Here is an 8,285-nt window from a genome sequence, read left to right as displayed (position 1 = left end):
AGCAATGATTCATGAATTGGACAGCATTCAGAACCAGGACTGAACCATGAGGCCCTTTGACATTAAGAAATCCTGGGCCAGGAGCAGTGGCTCATGCCTGTAATTGCCGCACTTTGGGAGGCCAAGGCAGGGAGATCACCTGAGATGGGGAGTTCGAGACCAGGCTGACCAACATGGAGAAACCCCGTCTCTACTAAGAATACAAAATTAGCTGGGTGTGGTGGTACCTGCCTGTAATCCCAGCTACTTGGGAAGCTGAGGCAGGAGAATTCCTTGAACCTGGGTGGTGGAGGTTGCAGTGAGCTGAGATCATTCTATTGCACTCCAGCCTGGGCAACAAGAGCAAAACTCCATCCCCCCCCCCAAAAAAGTAGAAATCATGGAGATGAGGATTTCCAGGAGGTTCAGAGAGCTCTATCCAGCAATGTGGAACAACGTGGCAGGCAATATTTATAGCTTGAAAAGGGAAATAATGTACAGAAACAGCATGATTGGTTACAGCTTGGCATTTGCCTTATTTGAGCATGGACTGATTAGTTGGCAGCCTGTAATTGGCTGAAGTTTGGCTACTATGATTTGCTAAGATTCAGCTACTTGCTACACAAGTGTTGGCCTGCATTTTGTTTATATGCTGTTATGTTGCAGTTTGCTACAGAGAAATAAAGTAAGGAGGCAGAAACAAAAGTAAGGAGGTGGCCTTGGCCAAATTTAGTTTAATTTAGCAGTATTGAGAAACAGCTGTGTGTTGGCTTGGAGAGAAGAATAGAATGGGTTCTATGGAAGGGGCATACAGTCCAAGAGCAGAAGGACCCTTGGTGTGGTGGTGGTGGTTGGGGAGCATGGGCTAAACAAGGGGAGAATGTTAGGGGTCTGAGGATCCTGAGTCAACTCTCTACAGGGCTTTGATTAAAACTTCAAAGGATAAGTCTCAGTCCCATTTCTTATGCCTCTTTGAAGAAGCATGAGTTTGGGGAAGGCTAGACACCAAGACTGGGTACCTCCTAATGCTGGAGATTGGTTCTGAGCAGCCCCTCTGACCTTCTGGGTCCTCTCTGAAGCGCTATGAAGGGCACAGAGGGTGACTTCCAGGGGCTGCTTTATTTCTTCCCTTTACCTTGGATTTAACCTCACAAGGAAAATGTGTTGTGAAATTAAAATATATATATATTTTTTATCTCAAAATATTCTGAAAGAACAAAAGTTACTAAACTTAAAAAAAAAAAAGACACATGTTCTATTTTTTCATTCACTCACTAATTCTCATTCACATTACAATCTACACTTACTGAACATCCATGGTATTTAAGGTACCATACTGAAGAAACAAGACAGATGGAGCTCAGTCTCTCCTTTCTCTGAAGGTCCCTGACTTGTGCTCACATCATGTTATGTTGTGGTTGGAACACTTCCTGGTGTTACAGGATTCCTTCAGTGCCACTTCACCAGACAGAAATCTCTGCAGCTGCTGTGACCTCTGCTCAGGGCCTCACTCAGCCCCTGGGGCTCACTCCACCCACTTGGCCCACAGGCTGTGCTCATCTTGTGCCCCTGCCCAGATCCCACATCCAAACAGGGACTCTGCCCTCAACCCTTAGCTGGACCAGGTGTGCCATGTGTGGCTTTCCAATTGGGTGCCAGAGTCTAGATGAGGGGAATGTGGTGGCATCTGAAAACTCAGAGATGCCAGCAACTGCAGAGCCCCAGTGGGTGTCACACCTCTCGCTCAGGGAGTCTGAGGTCTGAGCCTCCAAGAAATGTGGTTTTGGTAGTTTGGCAAGCCAGCCAGGAGGGAATGGCGCCCAACTGCTTTGCTTCTTTATGCCTCAGCTAGGCAAACAGGGATTTGTTACAGCTCTCTCTGATGCCCACAGCTTGGCAGATGGGGGTGTGTTATAGCTCGTTTGTTCCTGCCACCCACTGCTTGGTGAACGGGGACGTGTGGTGCCCAGTGGTTTTTCCACTCCCTAGCTTGGGGAACGGGAATGCCTGTTACAGCTCTTTTTGCACCTACCATTTGGCAGTTCCAGGTTCTTGTCCCACAAACAAGAAGAATGAGGTGTGTGGACACCAGAGAGTGAGCAAGGCAGAGAAGAATTTTATTGAGCAACAGAAAAGCTCTTGACATGAGAGGGCACCTGAAGTGGGTAGCCCTCTGTGTGAGAGGAAACCTGAAAGCAGGTAGCCACCTGTGAGGCTGAGTCTAGGGTTTTTATGGGTTCAGAATGGGGGAGTGCGTGCTGATTGGTCCATGGGCAGGCCTGGAAAAAGACCATTCCACTGGCTAAAAGGCATGGAGGAAGTTCTCACTCTGGTGGTGGATGCCACCCGAAAGTGGCAGCTCAGTTTTCAGGCTTCAGGCTATCTTTAACTTGAATGTTAGATTTCACTGGGAACCTGTCCTTGCCTACCTAAGAATTTGTCTGTCTCCTGTCTCCTTCCTATCACTCATAGGAAAATAAAAATCATTAGGATATGTGTCCCATCACATTCATTTTTCATAACCTCAAAGAGTGGGTTCAGTTTTATACAGCTACTCTCTGCTCCTGTGTGCCTGAAAGGAGAAAGTAATGACCAAACACTTCGTTAAATATGCCAAATTGTTATTTATTTATTTATTTATTTATTTCGAGACAGAGTCTTACTGTGTCACCCAGGCTGGAGTGCAGTGGCGTGATCTCGGCTCACTGCAACCTCCACCCCCTGGGTTCAAGTGATTCTTCTGCCTCAGCTTCCTGAGTAGCTGGGATTATAGGCATCTGCCACTGTGCCAGGCTAATTTTTGTATTTTTAGTAGAGACAGGGTTTCACCATCTTGGCCAGCCTGGTCTTGAACTCCTGACCTTGTGATCCACCCACCTCGGCCTCCCAAAGTGCTGGGATTACAGGCATGAGCCACCATGCCCGGCCCAAATTGTTCTTTTTATTGCAGTCAGTTACAGGGCTTAAATTGTCCATGTGCTCATCCTGAAGGATGATGATCTACAGAAAATCCTAGTGTTAAAGTTATTTAATTTTATTCCAATAACAAGTGATGTGTTCCACTGAGCAGGAAAGGAGCATAAAGCATTTGGTGGAGTAGGTCGTTTTAAGACTCTTCTAGTCAAAGCATCTGATTTCATTATTAGCAGTGTTAGATTTTCTTCCAAAAGCCTTTTTGTGGAAAGATTAAGTTGAACTTCACAACATATCTGAAGTGTCATAATTGCTCTCACAAAACAAAAGATAAACCTATGACTATTTTCATAAATTTTAACATTCACTTCATGTCTTTGCCACCCAACAAAACTAAAAGGAAATGAATGAGCTCCAGAACTTCTGGTATAATTAATCTAAGTTTTTGTTTGTTTGCTTTCTGAATCTTCAGGGAGATAACCCCTACATTATCCCTTTAGGACTAGGCAAATTCAGCAATACTGACTTTGGCAAAAAGCTTATTTTTTCAGAGGTTGTAAATTCTGGAACATTTTCAAAACATTACACTAAATAACCTTTAATTGGTAGCAATCAGGTTTTACTTAAGTTCAGCCATTTGATATTTTATGTCTATGTGAAAAAAAACTGCATAATATGCATTGATGCATCCATCAAAGAGCATTCATTCCAAAAATATGCCATGTTAAACAAAACGGCAGTGTGGGAGAATTTTCAAGTCAACATAATATTTAATGGGTTTTGGGGAAATACTTAATGTAAATAATTTATTACAGAATCTTAAATTTAGATTGGTAAATTAATCATACTGCAATGGGAAGTCTAAGTCTAAAGCTCTTCTTATTAATTTACTTTAAATCAATCAAATAGGTATAAAATTTGTTGCTGGATATTCACAGAGTTTGAAGAGGTTTATAAATTAAACATTAAAATCTTTTTCTTTAGAATAGAATGTCTGTCTAAAGAGTTGCTTTGGTCATTTAATTCAATTTTAAGGCTCCTGTCTTCTCTTCCTATCAAGCTGTGCTTCATAAATAAAGGCTACAGGCAGATCTTAGCTATGGTTGATTGCATCATTCACAAGTATAGACTGACTTGCCTTTCCTAGAGGCCATAGTAATGAGACATGGAATCTAATCCTAACCTTATGACGATTAATTTGTCAAATCAGGACCATCTAATCAGAGTTAGAAAGAAGGAAGAAGGTAGTGTTGATAAATAGCTGATGAAACTGGCTGGGAAGGCTCTTTCCTTCTCCCTGTTTCTGCTGCAAACTAATTCCCAATCCCAGACAGTTTCTCTATGTCTCCATGACCTGCTTTTTTTCTCCTTCCTCTTTCTACCCTAAATTATCACCAGTGAAAAAATTAATATATACTTCTGATCAAATAGTGATTTAAGCTACAAAAATATCATCGAGAGTTGGTTTATCATTGAAAATAAATTTTTAAAATCCTGACACCATGTGCAAACAACCAGGTAGGTCAAAATTCAGTTATATTCAGCTTAGCTTTTTGTTAACTAGTCAAATTTCTTTATTAGTATATAGATTCAATCATAGAAATGGGTAAATTGTTTCTGTCTTTTAAGAACTTAAAATGTAGATATAGTACTGATCTAAAAATAAGTAGAGACCATAGAAAGAACTGAGTATATAGATCTGTGTATATAGATCTATGTATATATATGTATGTATAGTGAGATAAAAAGAAGAAAGAGGAGAGAGAGAGAGAGAAACCCTGGGTTTGGTGAGCAAATGGGGTTCGAAGGTCACAAGGGTGGAGGGCTTTTGCAACCTCTGGAACATTTGCAAATGTAAATCATTTCCAGACCATGCCCACTCTCAAGAACAAAGATTCATTTTGAAGTTTTTAGTTTCAGTTTTTCTCTGCTCTTCTGGTATGTTCTCCTTTATTAGTTTAAGTTATGTGCTCTATTGTTTTTGTGGTGGCTACTTGAGACACATTTTGAAGGACATATTTCGCCTCACACAGTCTAATGTCAATAATTAGACAAGCAGATAATCCTTTCAAACAATGAAGGATTTTAGAATGCCTTAATGCTACTCACCACTCCCTTTGGGATTACATGATTATTGTTATCTAGTAAATACATATTTATGTGTGGACATGCTCTTAAAAAAAAAGAAATTGGGAGAAATCAGTTAATGATTACCCAGATATAAATCTTCATAAACATTGTATAATACTAATGAATAATGGAAGTATATAGATATTTTTACCCCAAAACATAACGATTTTGTAACCATTTCATATCACCAGGGAACATATTTATGACTGAAGTCTTGGTTCATAGGCTCATGTGAACGCTCTTGGAATTCATTACTTTTATCAGTGGGGAGTTGCAAATAAAACAAGCAGGAAAGTCTTGGTGACAGTATTACAAACCTGGAAGGACACATGTTGAATTACAAGCAGATTCACTGAAACGCTCAGCCGTTTTCATGGACCTTGCCTCAGGATCTTAGAATATTTTATGGCATTAACCACAGTACATATCAGGTTCCCGACAATACTCATATTATAAAAATGTGTAATACACCTTTGGCCTTATAAAAACATACAGTATGTCAAAAGCAACTTTAGTCCTGGATTTTCTGAGGGATGTAGGGAATGGGGGTTGTTCAGCGCACCATCTGTTCTATCTTATATGTATGTAGTACTTAATCTCGAGGGCATTTTTATTTATAGAAAAGCAAAGAACAGGTAATAGGAGAGGAAAATTGGTTGGGGAGGGGCCATGGCATACATGAGAGAAAAAAAAAATTGTGAGAGTTGAAGCCCTAGTAAACAGTATTTTATATTCTATTATTGTGTGACTTACTTGTTCTTTGTGATACTACTTATAAAAATAACCATTAGGGATCCAGCCATTCCACTTCTGGCCGTATATCCAAAGGAACTGAAATCAGTATGTCATAGACAAGTCTGAACTACCATGTTCATTGCAGCATTATTCAGAACAGCCGAGATATGAAAACAACGGAAGTGCTCATCAACAGATGAATGGATTAAAAATGTGATATATATATATACACAATGAAATACTATTCAGCCTTTTAAAAAAACTGGAAATTCTGTCATTGGCAACAACATGTATGGGCCTACAGGACATTATGTTGAGTGAAATAAGACAGGTAGAGAGAGACGAATGCCACATGATCTCACTTATATGTGGAACCTAAAAATGTCGATCTCATCATAGTAGAGAGCCCAATGGTGGTTACCAGAGACTGGGGAGGCGGGCGTAGATGGGAAAGGGGAGCACTTGGTCTAAGGGTACAAAGTTTAGTGAGACAAGAGAAATAGGTTTTCATCTATTTCGCAGCATGTGACTATTTCGTCTGTTACACAACATGTGACTATTGTCAATAATAATGCGTTGTATATTTAAAAATTGCCGAAAGAATGCATTTGAAATGTTTTCACCACAAAGAAATGATAAGTATTTGAGGTGATGGATATATTAATTAGCCTGATTTGATCATTCCACAATGTATATCCATATCAAAACATCACATTTTACCCTAAATATATAAAATTATTATTTGTCAATTAAAAATAAAATTCAGGAAAAGTAACCAATATTACTGTAAAGAAAAGAATAGTATTTTAGGATCAAAGCATCTCTTTGGAATTGTATCCGTTTTGGTGCTGTCTCCCTGAGAGGGTCTGCACAGAGGTCTCATTACCATCCACACTATAGAGGAACTAGACTCTAGGGGTATGCGCGATCCCTGAGGGCTACAGGATGAAATTAGACTCCTGGTAAATCTTGAAGGGGCCCAGTAAGCAAACACCTCTTTTACCAATCCAAATTAAAAACTAATTGAAACAAAAGTCACAGCAGATTAACTGACTGATGTTATTACTAATACAAAGTTGGTTGGAGAATGTGACTTTAGATATGTGACTAACAGGTTTTGCTAATTTTTGATCCCAGGATTCGTAAGAATTAAGTACCCAGTCATGGGTGTGCTGGACCACTGCAGGGCTCCTCTGCAGGCTGAGCTACCCCTAGAAGTGACCACACAGGGCACCTGAAAAGTGGTGAAGAGTTCCAAAGGAGAGAGGTAAGCCCAGATGTCTTCCTTCGCTCAGATTTACAGGTCTGAAAACACCTCCATTCAGGTTCCTCCCATGTTGTTTTTAGTCCTGGGGAGAAGAGTGGATGTTTCCTCCTCTCTGTGGAAATACATTCTTGTTTCCTCATTAAAGTTAAACTCATCCCTAGCATCCTGCAATCTTGTTTTGCTACACTTCTTTTCATTTCCTTTGTTCTTTCCACATCTGTTTTTCTCTGTTTGGCGGGTTCATACTGTATTGATCACGGGAAGCCATCACACATTTTTCTCTGCCCTTTGTCTTAATTTATTTCAATCATATATAGTAACCACAGTGATATAATAGTAATATTGAGGCCGGGCGCGGTGGCTCAAGCCTGTAATCCCAGCACTTTGGGAGGCCGAGACGGGCGGATCACGAGGTCAGGAGATCAAGACCATCCTGGCTAACACGGTGAAACCCCGTCTCTACTAAAAAATACAAAAAACTAGCCGGGCGAGGTGGCGGGCGCCTGTAGTCCTAGCTACTCGGAAGGCTGAGGCAGGAGAATGGCGTAAACTCGGGCGGCGGAGCTTGCAGTGAGCTGAGATCCGGCCACTGCACTCCAGCTTGGGCGACAGAGCGAGACTCCGTCTCAAAAAAAAAAAAAAAAAGAAAATAGTAATATTGGTTACAACCACCTACCAGAGCAAAGAAAATATGTAATTTATATATTTTTAGATCTATATGTGAAATGAAACAAATCTTCATTCTCCGTATTCAGGAAAGAAAAAGTAAATTTGCATTTAGGTTGAAACATTGAATGTGTGAATACCTAAGGAACATTACATTTATTAAAAAGATAGAATAAATTCATTTATAAACAGAACCTAGAGCTAGTCAGAGCTAGATAGAAGCAATTGATTTGTAGTCTATTTGCATAATTTTTTCCTTTCTACATGTGATCGAACTCTTTTCTGCGTAAAGCCATTTCTTGACTGCTTTTAGTTCCTTTGTCATAGTCTTACTGTGAATTAAGTGTTATAATTTTACAGCCTTCTGTTTGGTTCTTCTTAAATACTTGAGGGAAAATTTTAGCCTGTTGTTGGCTTTACCCCATTTTTCAGAGAAAAACAAGCTCGAAAACAAAATGCACAGCAGATGTAAAGCACTGTAGAGTTCCCCACTGAACCTTCCACCAGAAATGATGTTTTTAACACTAGGCAGCACCAATTGTTGATGTGGCACCAAGTAACAGAGAGTTCCTTGAAGCCTATACAAACCTGGCAA

The sequence above is a fragment of the Papio anubis genome, chromosome 10 (assembly GCF_008728515.1).
Source record: "Papio anubis isolate 15944 chromosome 10, Panubis1.0, whole genome shotgun sequence".
NCBI lineage: Eukaryota > Metazoa > Chordata > Mammalia > Primates > Cercopithecidae > Papio > Papio anubis.
This window is presented reverse-complemented; position numbering follows the sequence as displayed.